Source organism: Python bivittatus, unplaced genomic scaffold (assembly GCF_059951505.1).
Source record: "Python bivittatus isolate LINGU-HERP-01145 unplaced genomic scaffold, Pbiv_v1 ctg000580_np1212, whole genome shotgun sequence".
NCBI classification, from domain to species: Eukaryota; Metazoa; Chordata; class Lepidosauria; order Squamata; family Pythonidae; genus Python; species Python bivittatus.
Window position 1 is genome coordinate 5,318,036 of NW_028277087.1, and position 14,954 is coordinate 5,332,989.

Below are 14,954 nucleotides of genomic sequence, written 5' to 3' on the forward strand. Positions count from 1 at the left end.
AGCCGGCATCCCAAATCGACCCCCTGGACGCCTGGTTCGCCCAAATAGACGCCACCCGGCGGGCAGCGCACGCGGCGCTGCAAAGAGCCAAAGCCGACTACAAAAAACACGTGGACCGCAAGAGACTCCCCAAGGGGCAGTGGAAAGTGGGGGACCAGGTATATTTGTCAACCAAAAACCTAAAGACGCACCAGACATCGAAGAAACTCAGCCCGAGATTCGTGGGTCCGTTCCCCATTGCAGAGGTCATCAATCCGGTAACCGTCAGGCTGACGCTCCCAAAAAGCCTCAGGAAGATCCACCAGGTGTTCCACTGCAGCCTGCTAAAGCTGCACCAGCCAGGGAACGCCTGGCACAAGGCAGAGGGGGTACCACCACCCATCATGGTCGGTGGGGAGTAGCACTTCGAGATCAACCAGATACTGGATGCCAGGAGGCACAAGGGGCAGGTCCAGTTCCTGGTGCAGTGGAAGTATTTCTCCAAGTCCCACAGCGAATGGGTAAGCAAAGCCCACATAAAAGCGCTGGACCTAGTGCGGGACTTTTACAACAAATACCCTGGGAAACCGAAATAAAGTTGGGGGGGGATTTGTTTTCAGGGGGGTGGTATGTCAGGTTCGGCCGGCACGGCGCTTCGGGGAAGCTTGCAGCCAGACCGCGCGAACTCCACCGGCGGTAGCTAGCTGAGGGAAAGAGGAACTGAGAGCGCCGCTAATTAATGGGCCACCTGCGCCCAGCCAAACAGGAAAACCGCAGCGGAAGTTTTAACTCTACACTGATAAACGGCACGAGCCAACAATGAGCGGGGCCGCAGGCAGCGAAACGAGATCACCACACAACTCAGAAACCTCGGGATTTGCACGTAACGGGGGGGGACCAACCCACGCTGGGGGGGACTGCCAATCAAGGACAATGGACCCTGGCCGAACCTGCCATCATGGACAATTAAGGGGGATTATTGGAGGCCGATAATCCGCAGCGGTAACGCGATCGCGGGGCGAAAGGCGCGGGAAGGGGGGAAGTATAAATGAGTAATGCAAATGTACCAAGCCAGTCCTGGCTTTGCTTGTAACCTCTACGTTACGCATGAGTAAACCTCTTTTGTGAACCACACGTGTCACGGGACTTTCTCTGTCGAACGGGGCAAATCTTACACATGGGACATGGGTGTGACTAAGGGTGGTAACCCATTTTAACTTCTTCTGACTTCTTAAAAGCAGTGTGTGAAAACTGTGGTTGACCAAGCCCATGATGGGTGGCAGAAACCAGTACTGTATTAAGGGGCCATTCTGGTGTTTGGTGAATAATATAAAAGCAGAGAATTTTAAGCGCATCAATTAACACATGAAATAAAACAAAGGAACATAGGTGTGCTGTGTGTCTGGGAAACTGGGAGAACCTTTGAAAATATTAATTTTCAGATCTATGCTCCTCTTTGCATCATACAGTCCACCCAACTTTCATTGGAAATCATTTGGGTTCTCAGTCAATGACACAGTTTCATCTGTATACAAGAGTACATGAGCATTCATGTCTGCAAGAAACACAGTGTAAAGAGAATGAAGAAGTTTAAATTGCAAAGGAAATATATTAAGAAAGAGTTCAGGTAGTCCTCACTTAATGGCCCTAATGAGACTGGAATTTCTGTCGTTAGGTGAAACATCATGTGACTGCACTGCTTAGCGATGGCAGTTTCGGTAGTCCTGGTTGGGGTCATTAGGCCAGGACTCCACCATCGTTAGGGTAGGACCTCATGCTTCTCCTGCCTTGCCTCACTTCTGTCTGCTTCAAATCCACCCACCCGCCTATCTCCCCCCACCTCTGCCCTTTTGGCTGCCCTGCACTCCGCTGCCCCTGCCACCCCCACTGTACTCAGCTGATGTTCATCATCTTCCTCCTGCTGCTGATGAGGTGTACCCGGTTGAGGCAGCTGCTGGCCCTTCATGAGGCCTCCGCAACATCTCATGAGACTTCCTCAACACCTCACTTGGGGTGGCAGGGGTAGGCAGCGGCAGAGTGCAGGGAAGCCAAAAGGGCAGAAATGAGGGGAGATAGGTGGGTGGGGGGAATTGAAGCACACCCAGCAGTTGTAAATGTGGGCGGGCTGCCAAGTGCCCTAATTTTCATCATGTGACCACAGAGGCACTGCAGTGGCCATAACTTCGAGGACTGGCCATAACTACCATTTGTTTAGCGCTGTCGTAACTTTGAATAGTTGCTGAACAAATGGTTGTTAAATGAGGATTACCTATAAATGGGCAGAGAGGAAGGGGAAGGCTGAGCAAGCCATGGTGGGATGGAACCGATAGTTCTGAAAAAGTGAGAGGTGAGAAGGTTAAAGAACAAAAGGCAAAGTATGGTGGAAGCCACGATAGCTTGCCAGGGAGATACAGTAAATGGTTTGGTATAAAATAATTTTTGCCTTTTCTTATACCCTATTTCTTATGCTTCTTCTGTACTTTGCATCATGTTGCTTATCCTGTCAGGGAATAGCTTGATGGACATTTATGCATGCAGATAACAAATCTAAAAGGCACTAAATTGGGAAAGTTGATCTAAAGCATATTGTTAATACCTATACCTATTATGCCGTTCTAAGCAGCAGTAAATCCAAGGCGTAGTTGCACATCCTTTGGCTACTTGTGAATTGTTACTCATCTTTATATGTTTCACCTATTTTAGAAGGCAGTACGCTGTTGCATGTCTTCTGCTCTTCAGATCTGGTCCTTCCATTTCAATCTGTGTTTCCCCTCCCTTCAAATGGCTGGCACAGGCACACAGTTATAAAACAAAGAAGACTGCACATTTAACGTGCAGTCATATATGTGCTTACTGGAGAGTAAGTTGCTGTAAACTGGGCAGATCTTAATTCTAAGTGAACATGGATGATAAGATCGACCTCTTGCATTTCATAAGCATAAGCTGTACATTGTGACATTCACCTAAGTACCAGAAGAGAGGGAGCTAAACTGACCAGATAATGACATTTCTGCAATTTTTGTGAACAAGAGGATCAGATTGGCCCAACCCTACTGGCCTTAAAAATGTGGCTTTGCCACCAGCTTTGGGGAGCCAGATATGCAGTAGAGCCTGTACACTGGTTATGTTGTGTGTTGTTTTCATGTATTTGAGACGGGCAGCTACAGTGGGGCAAAAAAGTATTTAGTCAGCCACCAATTGTGCAAGTTCTCCCACTTAAAAAGATGAGAGAGGCCTGTAATTTTCATCATAGGTATACCTCAACTATGAGAGACAAAGTGGGGAAAAAAATCCAGAAAATCACATTGTCTGATTTTTAAAGAATTTATTTGCAAATCATGGTGGAAAATAAGTATTTGGTCAATATCAAAAGTTCATCTCAATACTTCGTTATATATCCTTTGTTGGCAATGACAGAGGTCAAACGTTTTCTGTAAGTCTTCACAAGGTTTTCACACACTGTTGCTGGTATTTTGGCCCATTCCTCCATGCAGATCTCCTCTAGAGCAGTGATGTTTTGGGGCTGTCGCTGGGCAACACGGATTTTCAACTCCCTCCAAAGGTTTTCCATGGGGTTGAGATCTGGAGACTGGCTAGGTCACTCTAGGACCTTGAGATGCTTCTTACGAAGCCACTCCTTCGTTGCCCGGGCGGTGTGTTTGGGATCATTGTCATGCTGAAAGACCCAGCCACGTTTCATCTTCAATGCCCTTGCTGATGGAAGGAGGTGTTCACTCAAAATCTCACGATACATGGCCCCATTCATTCTTTCCTTTACACGGATCAGTCGTCCTGGTCCCTTTGCAGAAAAACAGCCTCAAAGCATGATGTTTCCACCCCCAAGCTTCACAGTGTCAGGTTCGGTCAGCACGGGGCTTCAGGGAAGCTCGCAGCCAGACCACGCGGAATCCACCGGCGGTAGCTAGCGGGGAAAAGAGGAACTGAAAACGCCGCTAGTTAACGGGCCACCTGCGCCCAGCCAAACAGGAAAACCGCAGCGGAAGCTTTTAACTATAAACTGATAACGGCGCGAGCCAACAATGAACGGGGCCGCAGGCAGCGAAACAAGGTCGCAACGCAGCACAGAACCCTCGGGCTTGCACGTAACGGGGAGGGACCAACCCAGCCGGAGGGGAACTGGCAATCAAGGACAATGGACCCTGACCGAACCTGCCATCATGGACAATCAAGGGGGATTATTGGGGAGCCGATAATCCGCAGCAGCAACGTGATCGCGGGGCGGGAAAAAAGCGTGGGAAGGGGGGAATATAACAAGTAATGCAATTGTACCAAGCCAGTCCTGGCTTTGCTTGTGACTACTACGTTACGCATGAGTAAACCTTCTTTGTGAACCACACGTGTCACGAGAGTTTCTCTGTCGAACGGGGCAAACCTCACATAAAGCCAGGACTCACCGTTAGCGCTACCCGGTACCACCGAGGAGCGTTTCCCTTTCCAATACAGGCATGACCAGCGATGAGGAATCCGCGGGTCAGCTGGAGCACGAGGGGCCCAGGCTCGAGGAGGGATGGTCAGAGCCACCCGGGAGCGACGGGACAGCGACCAGGACCGGGCGCCCTCCAGCCGAGCGGTGGTCGATGTGCGTGAACCAAGGGCCAGACGGTTCAGGCGTCACGATGACCCGAGGTTCAGGGTCCCGGAACCGCGAGTGGGACGAGAAGTTCGCCCGACTAGAGGAGAGAGTCGAGCGGCGCCTAGACGCCATGGAGGCGATGCTCCAGACCCTGCTACAGAGTGGGACCATCGGCGGTGAGCGATGGGGCGAGCAACGGGGGTGGCGGTCCGGCACCCCAGCCGGCACCGCCCACGATGCCCCGGTCGGTGGACCGACGGGCGGCAGACGCCTTGAGACTTCGAGGCATCACTGGGAAGTTCTCAGGGGACCCTGAACAGCTGCCGCATTTTTTGACGCACGTTAGGGGGTTCATGCAGAGGGGTGGTCACCTATTCGCTAGGGATGAAGATAGAGTATCCTACGTGGCCGAGCTGCTAGATGGCCAAGCAGCTAGCTGGGTGATCGGACTATATGACGCCAACGCGGCGGAACTACGGAGTTTCCCGGACTTCATGCAGGCGCTCCGGGACAGATTCGAGGACACATTGAGCGCCAAGCGGGCGAAGGACGACATCCTGCAGTTCAGACAGCGGGGCAAGTCGGTATCGGAATACGCCCTGCAGTTCCGGAGGTTGGCGGAGAAGCTCACGGACTGGCCGGAGTCCCTGAGGGTGAAGTATTTTAAGAGGGGGCTCAATCCAGAGATCCTGGAGCGGGCACTGGGACGGGACGACCCGTCCACAGTGAAAGATTGGATCTGGCTGGCCAGAACAGCGGAATCGGCATGGCGGCAGATCCAACAAAGCGCGAGGCGACGGGACCAGACAAGGGACCAGCCGAGGGAGAAAACCCCCGAGGAAAGGCGGAGCAGTCGGCGGCAGTCCACTGGGGGGCGAGAGGCGACCAGAGCCCCGAACCTGTGCTTCCGGTGCGGAGGCAGAGGCCACCGAGCGGCGCAGTGCCCGACGGAGCGGGAAGGAGCCCCACCACGGCCCGAAGTCAAGCCCCTGCGTGCGACCGGGAAAAGGGCCGGCGACCGACCGCGGAAGGGGGCAGTGGCGGCGGTGACCGAAAAAGGACGCGAGGGGTGGTCGACCCCGGAGACGGCGTCCTCTGGAGAGGACTCGGAGCCGGCGGGAAACGAGGCTCGCTCGCACTGAACGGCGCCCCAGTGCGAGCAGGGGAGTCGAGGCGCGCGGACCCAATCGGAGATGAGGACTGCCCTCCATTCCGGGTGAGAATACACATCCGGGGGGTGAGATCCGGAGGGGAGGCACAGCTGCGGGCGCTACTGGATTCAGGCTGCACCCACTGTTTGATGCACCCAGCTGTGGTCTCGGGGCTCGGACTACAGCTGAGGCGCCTCCGGGAGCCCATTGCATTCAGCCAGCTAGACGGCACGCTGGCAAGGGGGGGGGCCAGCTCAGTATTACACCGAGCCGGTCCAGATGATGATCGGGAGTCACCGGGAAGAACTAAGATTTGTGGTGGTCCCGGTGGCCGACTACACGGTGGTACTCGGCTTGGCGTGACTGCGGCGACGGAACCCACGGGTCGACTGGACGGCGGAGGCAGTGCGGTTCGGGGTCGACAGACCGGCGAAGTGCGAGAGCAGAGGGGACCGAGCCGTGGAGACGGGTGCGGCCGCAACCACAGACGGGGAAGTGGAGGATCCGAGACCCCGGGAGACGGGGCGAGAGCAGACGGAGCCTGAGACCCGGGCAGCAACAGCAGCAGCAGCAGCGCCGGGACCCCGGAGACTCGCAACGATCCCGAGGCATGGGGAGGCAGCGGCGACTGGCGAGACAACTGCAAAGCGAGAGGCAGGGTCCGGGGAACCCATGACGGGCGGCGGAATCCCAAGGCAGTATCGAGACCTGGCGGCAGCGTTCGGGGAGAAGGAGTCCGACCAGCTCCCTCCACACCGGCCCAGTGATTGCGCCATCGAGTTAGAGCCAGGGGCGACTCTGCCTAAGCCGAAAATGTACTCCCTGTCAAGGAGAGAGATGGGGGCTCTGCGGGAGTTCATAGACAAGAACCTAGCGCGGGGATTCATCCAACCCGCGAAGTCACCATTAGCGGCCCCGGTACTATTCCGGGAGAAGAAGGATGGCTCGCTCCGAATGTGCGTGGACTACCGGGGCCTGAACGCAATCAGCACCGAGTACAAATACCCCCTCCCCTTGATGAAGGACTTGATGTCGCACCTGTCTAAGGGGAGGGTGTTCACAAAACTGGACTTGCGCGAAGCTTACTTCAGGGTCAGGATCCGCGCTAAAGATGAGTGGAAAACGGCGTTCAACACGCCGCTCGGAAGCTACCAATTTTCCGTGATGCCGTTCGGATTAAAAGGGGCCCCGGGGGTATTTATGCAGCTAATAAATGAGGTGCTGCACGACCTACTCTACCGGGGCGTCCTGGTCTACCTGGACGACATCCTCATCTACACCGAAACCCTGGCGGAGCACGTGAGCTTGGTGCGCACGGTGCTCCAGAGACTACTGAAGGCAAAGCTGTACGTGAAGCTATCGAAATGCGAGTTCCATCGAGAGCAACTAGACTACCTCGGCTACCGAATATCCAGCCGGGGAATTGAGATGGACCCGGCGAAGGTAAAGGATGTCCTGGGCTGGGAAGCGCCGCGAACCCGGAGGCAACTTCAAAGCTTCCTAGGGTTTGCGAACTTCTATAGACAGTTTATCCCGAACTTCGCCCAAATCACCCTTCCCCTAACAGACCTGCTAAAAACCAAGGGCACTGGAAAACCCCCCAAGCCCAGCATGACACTTGCGTGGACTGCAGAATGCCAGGGGGCGTTTGAGGAGCTAAAACGGCGGTTCACAGCGGAGCCGATCCTGCGCCATCCCGACCCAGATCAGTGGTTTATAATCCAAGTAGATGCGTCAGACGTGGCAACGAGGGCAGTCCTGCTCCAGCCCAGCCCGGAGGGGGCCATCCACCCATGTGCCTACGCCTCCCGCAAATTCACCGAGACGGAGAGGAGGTGGATGGTGTGGGAGAAAGAGGCGTACGCAGTCAAGTGGGCACTGGCCACGTGGAGGCATCTACTGGAGGGGGCAGCTGAACCATTTGAGGTGTGGACGGACCATAAGAACCTCGAAGCCCTGAAGACCCCGCGTAAGCTATCCCCCAAACAGGCGCGGTGGTCCCAATACTTCGGGAGGTTCAGGTTCACCCTAAAACACATCCCCGGGAAGCGCAACTTCCTAGCCGATGGACTGTCTCGCATGCCCCAGCACGCCAGCCTACGGGAGGAGATTGTGGACTCCATCATCCCTGCCAGCAGACTGGCTGCAAAGGCGGTGACCCAGAGCCAGACCAAGGGGGAGCGACGGGACGCGGTGCCTGAAGTAAGGCAAGGGTTCGTGGAGGCGGCGGAGCGGGACACTTGGCTCAAGCAGAACCGAGAGGCACTAACCAGCCAAGAGGGGTTGTGGTGGCACGAAGGAAAGCTGTACGTGCCCGAGGGTTGCCGACGGGAGGTCATGGAAAGAGCCCACGACAGCCGGAGCGCGGGGCATTACGGCTTCGTGAAGACGCTCCACTTAATTCGGCGGCAGTTCTGGTGGCCAACGCTCCGTAAGGACGTGGAGGCGTACTCGGGGGGTTGCCCGGTGTGCGCGACGGTGAAAGGGGCCAAAGGCAAGCCTAGAGGGCTACTCCAGTCGGTAGCGGAACCCGACGGCCCATGGCAAGAGATCGCCATGGACTTCATAGTAGAGCTCCCGGAGAGTAAGGGGAAGACCGCCATTTGGGTGGTTACGGACTTATTCTCCAAACAAGCGCACTTTGTAGCGTGCCGGCGAGTCCCCACGGCAGAGGGGTTGGCGAGACTATTCGTGCAACATGTTTACCAGCTCCACGGCGCGCCCCGACAGGTCGTCAGCGATCGGGGCGGCAACTTCGTCGCTCGGTTCTGGAGGGAGTTCCTGAAGCGGGTGGGGACGAAGCAAGCCCTTTCTTCCGCGGCGCACCCGCAGACGGACGGAGCCACGGAACGCCTGAACGGGGGGCTCGAACAGTACCTGCGCTGCTACGTGGGGCACCAACAGGACGATTGGGCGGAGCTACTACCATTCGCGGAAGTGGCATACAACAACGCCGTCCACAAGAGTACCGGGTTCTCTCCGTTCAAAGTAGCCACCAGGAGAGACTTCATCCCCATGCCGGAGTTGCCTCAGCCGGAATCCCAGATCAACTCCCTGGACGCCTGGTTCGCCCAAATCGATGCGACCCGGCGAGCGGCGCACGCGGCATTGCAGAGAGCCAAAGCCGACTACAAGAAACACGCGGACCGCAAGAGGCTCCCCGAGGAGCAGTGGAAAGTGGGGGACCAGGTGTATCTATCAACCAAAAACCTAAAGACGTACCAGGCATCGAAAAAACTCAGCCCGAGGTTTGTGGGGCCGTTCCTCATTGCAGAGGTCATCAATCCAGTAACCGTCAGGCTGACGCTCCCGAAAAGCCTCGGGAAGATCCACCCGGTGTTCCATTGCAGCCTGCTAAAGCTGCACCAGCCGGGGAACGCCTGGCACAAGACAGAGGGAGTGCCACCACCCATCATGGTCGGGGGGGAGCAGCATTTCGAGATCAACCAGATACTGGACGCCAGGAGGCACAAGGGGCAGGTCCAGCTCCTAGTGCAATGGAAACATTTTCCCAAGTCCCACAGCGAATGGGTGAGTAAAACCCACATAAGGGCGCCGGACCTAGTGCGGGACTTTTACAATAAATACCCCAGGAAACCGAAATAGAGCCGGGGGGGGAGTTGTCTTCAGGGGGGCGGTATGTCAGGTTCGGTCAGCACGGGGCTTCAGCTCACAGCCAGACCACGCGGAATCCACCGGCGGTAGCTAGCGGGGAAAAGAGGAACTGAAAACGCCGCTAGTTAACGGGCCACCTGCGCCCAGCCAAACAGGAAAACCGCAGTGGAAGCTTTTAACTATAAACTGATAACGGCGCGAGCCAACAATGAACGGGGCCGCAGGCAGCGAAACAAGGTCGCAACGCAGCACAGGACCCTCGGGCTTGCACGTAACGGGGAGGGACCAACCCAGCCGGAGGGGAACTGGCAATCAAGGACAATGGACCCTGACCGAACCTGCCATCATGGACAATCAAGGGGGATTATTGGGGAGCCGATAATCCGCAGCAGCAACGTGATCGCGGGGCGGGAAAAAAGCGCGGGAAGGGGGGAATATAACAAGTAATGCAATTGTACCAAGCCAGTCCTGGCTTTGCTTGTGACTACTACGTTACGCATGAGTAAACCTTCTTTGTGAACCACACGTGTCACGAGAGTTTCTCTGTCGAACGGGGCAAACCTCACACACAGTAGGTATGGTGTTCTTTGGATGCAACTCAGCATTCTCTCTCCTCCAAACACGACGAGTTGAGTTTAGACCAAAACGTTCTACTTTGGTTTCATCTGACCATATGACATTCTCCCAATCCTCTTCTGGATCATCCAAATGCTCTCTAGCAAACTTCAGACGGGCCCAGACATGTACTGGCTTAAGCAGGGGGACACGTCTAGCACTGCAGGATTTGAGTCCTTGGCGGTGTAGTGTGTTACTGATGGTAGCCTTTGTTACTTTGGTCCCAGCTCTCTGCAGGTCATTCAGTAGGTCCCCCCATGTGGTTCTGGGATTTTTGCTCACCGTTCTTGTGATCATTTTGACCCCACGAGGTGAGATCTTGCGTGGAGCCCCAGATCGAGGGAGATTATCAGTGGTCTTGTATGTCTTCCATTTTCTAATTATTGCTCCCACAGTTGATTTCTTCACACCACGCTGCTTGCCTATTGCAGATTCAGTCTTCCCAGCCTGGTGCAGGTCTACAATTTTGTTTCTGGTGTCCTTCAACAGCTCTTTGGTCTCGGCCATAGTGGAGTTTGGAGTGTGACTGTTTGAGGTTGTGGACAGGTGTCTTTTATACTGATAAGAAGGTCAAATAGGTGCCATTACTACAGGTAATGAGTGGAGGACAGAGGAGCCTCTTAAAGAAGTAGTTACAGGTCTGTGAGAGCCAGACATCTTGCTTGTTTGTAGGTGACCAAATACTTATTTTCCACCATGATTTGCAAATAAATTCTTTAAAAATCAGACAATGTGATTTTCTGGATTTTTTCCCTCATTTTGTCTCTCATAGTTGAGGTATACCTATGATGAAAATTACAGGCCTCTCTCATCTTTTTAAGTGGGAGAACTTGCACAATTGGTGGCTGACTAAATACCTTTTTGCCCCACTGTATATAAATCAAAATAATAAATACATTTGGGGCTTGCAGAGTCCTGCTACTTCCTACCCCATTGCAGAGGTCTGTCAAACCAAATGAGGCACAGAATGATTGCTTACGGCCAGTTCCTGATCTACCACACTGTGTTAAAAAAATCCCACTCACTGAAATATACATAAATCTACAAGTGAATCACAGGTTAGAGATTCTAGGATGTCACTGTAAAGCAGTGTTTCTTATCCTCAGCAACTTTAAGATGAGTGGACTGCAACTCCCAGAATTCCCCAGCCAACAGTAGGCCAGCTTGGTCTCTTCAGTATTCAGTAAACTTTCATGGTGTACTAGCTTCGGTGCATCTTCTTCACTGTCCTTCAGATATTCTTCCAATGCCGTTTTTTCTTCTTCAACTGTCTGGTGTCCTTGCAACATTCATGCCCACCTATGCTCCTTGTTAAGTAGAGTCTGTCAACATCGCTGCGTGGATGAAAAGCATGATTCACTGTCATTATTTTTCTGGTCTTCCTATCCAGGGCTTCTAGTTCTGCTTGAGTCCAGTCCACTATTCCAGCTGTGCATCTAATGACTGGAATTGCCCCGGTGTTAATCACCTTGACGGTATTTCCTCCACTGAGTTTGGACTTTAAGCTCTTCTTCACTCTCATGATCTATTCACTACTAACCTCCTTCTTGACTTCAATGTGCTTGATGTTGTCAGCTTGAAGGATGCCCAGGTACTTGTACTGATCTTCTTCATCCAGACTCTTGATGTTATTTCCATAGGGCATCTTGATTCCTTCAGCTTTCACTATTTTTCCCCTGTTGATGGTCAGGGTGGCACATTTGTCTAGTCCAAACTCCATTGCAATGTCTTGGCTGTATATTCGGACAGTGTTGAGCAGCAATTCTATTTCAGATGGTGTTTTTCCAGACAGCTCCAAATCGTCCATGTAAAGGAGGTGGGATAACCTGGCAAATGTTTTTGATGTTTGATAGCCATAGCCTGACTTGTTCGGTATTGTTGACAGAGGAATTAATGCAATGACAAACAGCAGTGGTGATGGTGAGTCTCCTTGAAAAATTCCTCTCTTGATGTTAACCATTCCCAGTCTATCACCATTGACCAGCAGCTATGTCTTCCATTGTGCCATTGATCATTGCACAAAGTTTCTGATGTTTCTACTGACTCCTGTTATTTCTAAGCATTTAATTATCCAATCATGTGGCAGGGAGTTGAATGTCTTCTTGTAATCAAGAAGCTACATTCAAGTTGATCTTCCTTCTATTGCAGTTTTCCAATCATCTTGTCAACTAGGGGCTGATCTTTTGTTCCTCTGCTGTTTGGGCGGTTTCCTTTCTGCTCAGATGGAAAGAGCTTGTTTCCAACTAGATGCTGTTGGACTGCATCAGCTACAATACCAGTTAGCAATTTGAAAGTTGTTGGTAAGCAGGTAATTGGCCTGCAGTTGGCCGATGCTGCCCCTTTTGTTGGATCTTTCGTGATCAGCTAGGTTTTGCCAGATGTTAACCAATCCTCAACTTCATCTCCTTGCAGTATGTTGTTAAACTGCTTGGCAATGAGTGGGTGCAGACCAGTCAGATGTTTCAACCAAAAACCATGCAGTTCATCTTCATCTGGTGCTGCCAATTCTTGATCTTCCTTGCCCTTTTCTCCACCATATCTACTGTTATTACAAGTTCTTTCATTTCAGCTTTTTATTCTTATCCACCTCCTTTATCCAAGCTGCATTCTTGTTGTATTTCTTTGCGTTGTCCCATAGCTGTGCCCGGAACTATACTGTTTCTTCTTTGTCAGGTGCTGACTGGTTCATTGCAGTCAATTGGTGGATTGGTAGAAACATTTCTGATTCGACTGAGATTGGAGATTCTGCCTGTAGTGTGCAATTCGAACTTCATATCTGCTGATCTTCTTGGCTATGGCTGTTATTTGCTGCTTTATTATTTCCAATGGTTCTTTGATCTTCCTTGTTTCTAGGTGATATTTCTTGATCAGGTATTTTTTAGTCTTTTTGTTCTTCAGCTTCTTTTTTTTCACCTGTTCTATCTTGCTTGCATCTGATCTTAGCTTGCTGATCTTATTTTCCAACCTGATCTTCCATTTTGGTGGTGCACTCTTCGGCTTTTTTTCTTGTTTGCTGATTTTGCATCCAAAGTATTCAGTTATAACTGCAGCCGTGCTGTACATTAGTTGGTTTGTTTTGAGCTGGTGCACTATATTTGATATTGCACTATTGGCATCTTTTAATACTTGTGCTAGCTGTTTCTTTGTAATAAGCTTCTATGCAGGCAACCTTATTCTGTTTTTGAGCTGTTTGAGATGCTCAGTTATTCTGTTTCAATTTGTCTTGTTTTTTAGTTATAGAGCTTTGTTCTTTCTGAGGAGAAGGCAGAGGAGAGGGTGCCTGCTTTGGGAATGAAAATGATTCAATAGCTATGCTGGCTTCCTCTACTGCTGACTCCCTCTGGTTTGCCTCTGCAGTCTGAGCTACTTCTGGCAAGGCTTCAATTTCTTTGCCCTGGATAGACCTTTGCAGTTCTTCCAATTTTACTTCTGTGAATACTTTATTTTGTGTTATAAATCGATGTTGATCTGCTAGCCTCTGTTCTGTTATTTCTGATTCTGGAAGTTGTTCTTTCCAGAAGCGATGCATTCTTTTCAGATATCCTCTTCTTGTTGGACTTGCTTTGTAATAGCAGATCATGATTTCTTTGTTTTCAGTCTTCGTATATTTGCAATGAGTAAACAACTTTTCTTCCAGTAGTCCTGTAATTGCTGGTCTTAGTTGCTCAACCAACAGTCCTGAGTCCTGTAGCCCACTTGTCACCAGATGTCTAGGAACTAGAACACCTAGCATGGTCCTTGTTGACCCGGGCAACGACTGATCTGGTATAGGGTTCTGTAAACTATGTCTCACCATACTGTTTATGAGAGAGGCACTCTTCTTCTGGCTCCTCTGATGAGACCTGCCCAGTATGGTTGAACCTCTGGCATAGCTCTCATCCTCTTCTGAGCACGCAGGCCCCACAACCATGTAAAGGTGGTGGTGGTGGTGGTGGTGGTGGTATTATTATTATTATTATTATTATTATTATTATTATTATTATTATTAATTTCACCATCTTCTGGCACCGAACGGATTGGGAATATCTTTTACTCAGACATTTTGCCCAATAATTTCAGAGGCTATCACTTGAAGGGGAGAGAGAAAGTTGTATCAGTGAACACAGCCTGGATCAACCTGGATATAACTCAATTTTGGCTGTAAACCAGTTTGCCAATCTTTTGCAGCCAAGCAGAGGCTTAATAACTAAGGGGTGCAAATATTTGGCTGTGCCCAGAGGGCATTTGGGGGGGGGCATTTGTTTCCCTGCAGCAAAGCAAAGTCTGCATGGGAGAGTCCACCTTCAAACCATAACAGTTCTGTAGAAAGATGGGCTGGTCAAGTTGCAGTGTTTAGTGGCTCATTAGAGATCCTCCCTGTTAATCCCTGGCTGGAGAGGAAAGGAGGATCTGATTTTTAAGGAAAACTGGAGAGGAGAGGCTACACTGCCACCTGCTTAAAGTGGCTTGTCACTTAGTAGGGGAGGAGTAAAGTAGTCTTAAATAGTGGTTTGAAAAGAGATGGATTATGATTGATTATGTGCCATCGAGTTGTTTTCGACTCCTAGCGACCACATAGATAGATTTTCTCCAGGAGGATCGATCCCCTAACCTGGTCCTTCAGGCCTTCCAAGGGTGCCCCCATCACCCCTGTAACTGAGTCCATTCCTCTTGCTGCTGGTCGTCATCGTCTTCTCTTTCCTTCCACCTTTCCCAGCATTAGACCCTTTTCCAGAGAAAAGAGAAGCTTTGTTAAAAGAGTAAATTCTTTTTAGCTAAAAACCAAGTTCCAGTTTCTTCCAAGTTCCCAAGGTGAGTTCTGAACAGGTTGAAACAGTGGGGGTTCAGCTACAAGCAAATAGCACCAAGTGATCACCACAATCGTGGTGTGTGGGCCTTGGTGAAGAATCATTCAAGGTTTTCTTTTGTGTCTTTCCTGGAGTCTCCGCCAAGGAGTAGATGCTGTTCTTTACTTTTTTTTCTTCCTAACTACAGTAGCACAAAGCACAGAACTGCAAGGC

At 51.3% G+C, this 14,954-nt stretch overlaps 1 protein-coding gene across 1 annotated transcript in view; it reads left to right on the forward strand.

Annotated features, from left to right (window-relative positions):
* The window catches only part of KLHL26 (kelch like family member 26), a 43,482-nt gene that overhangs the window by 12,202 nt on the left and 16,326 nt on the right, over nucleotides 1–14,954 (forward strand). The gene's annotated exons all lie outside the window — the stretch shown is intronic.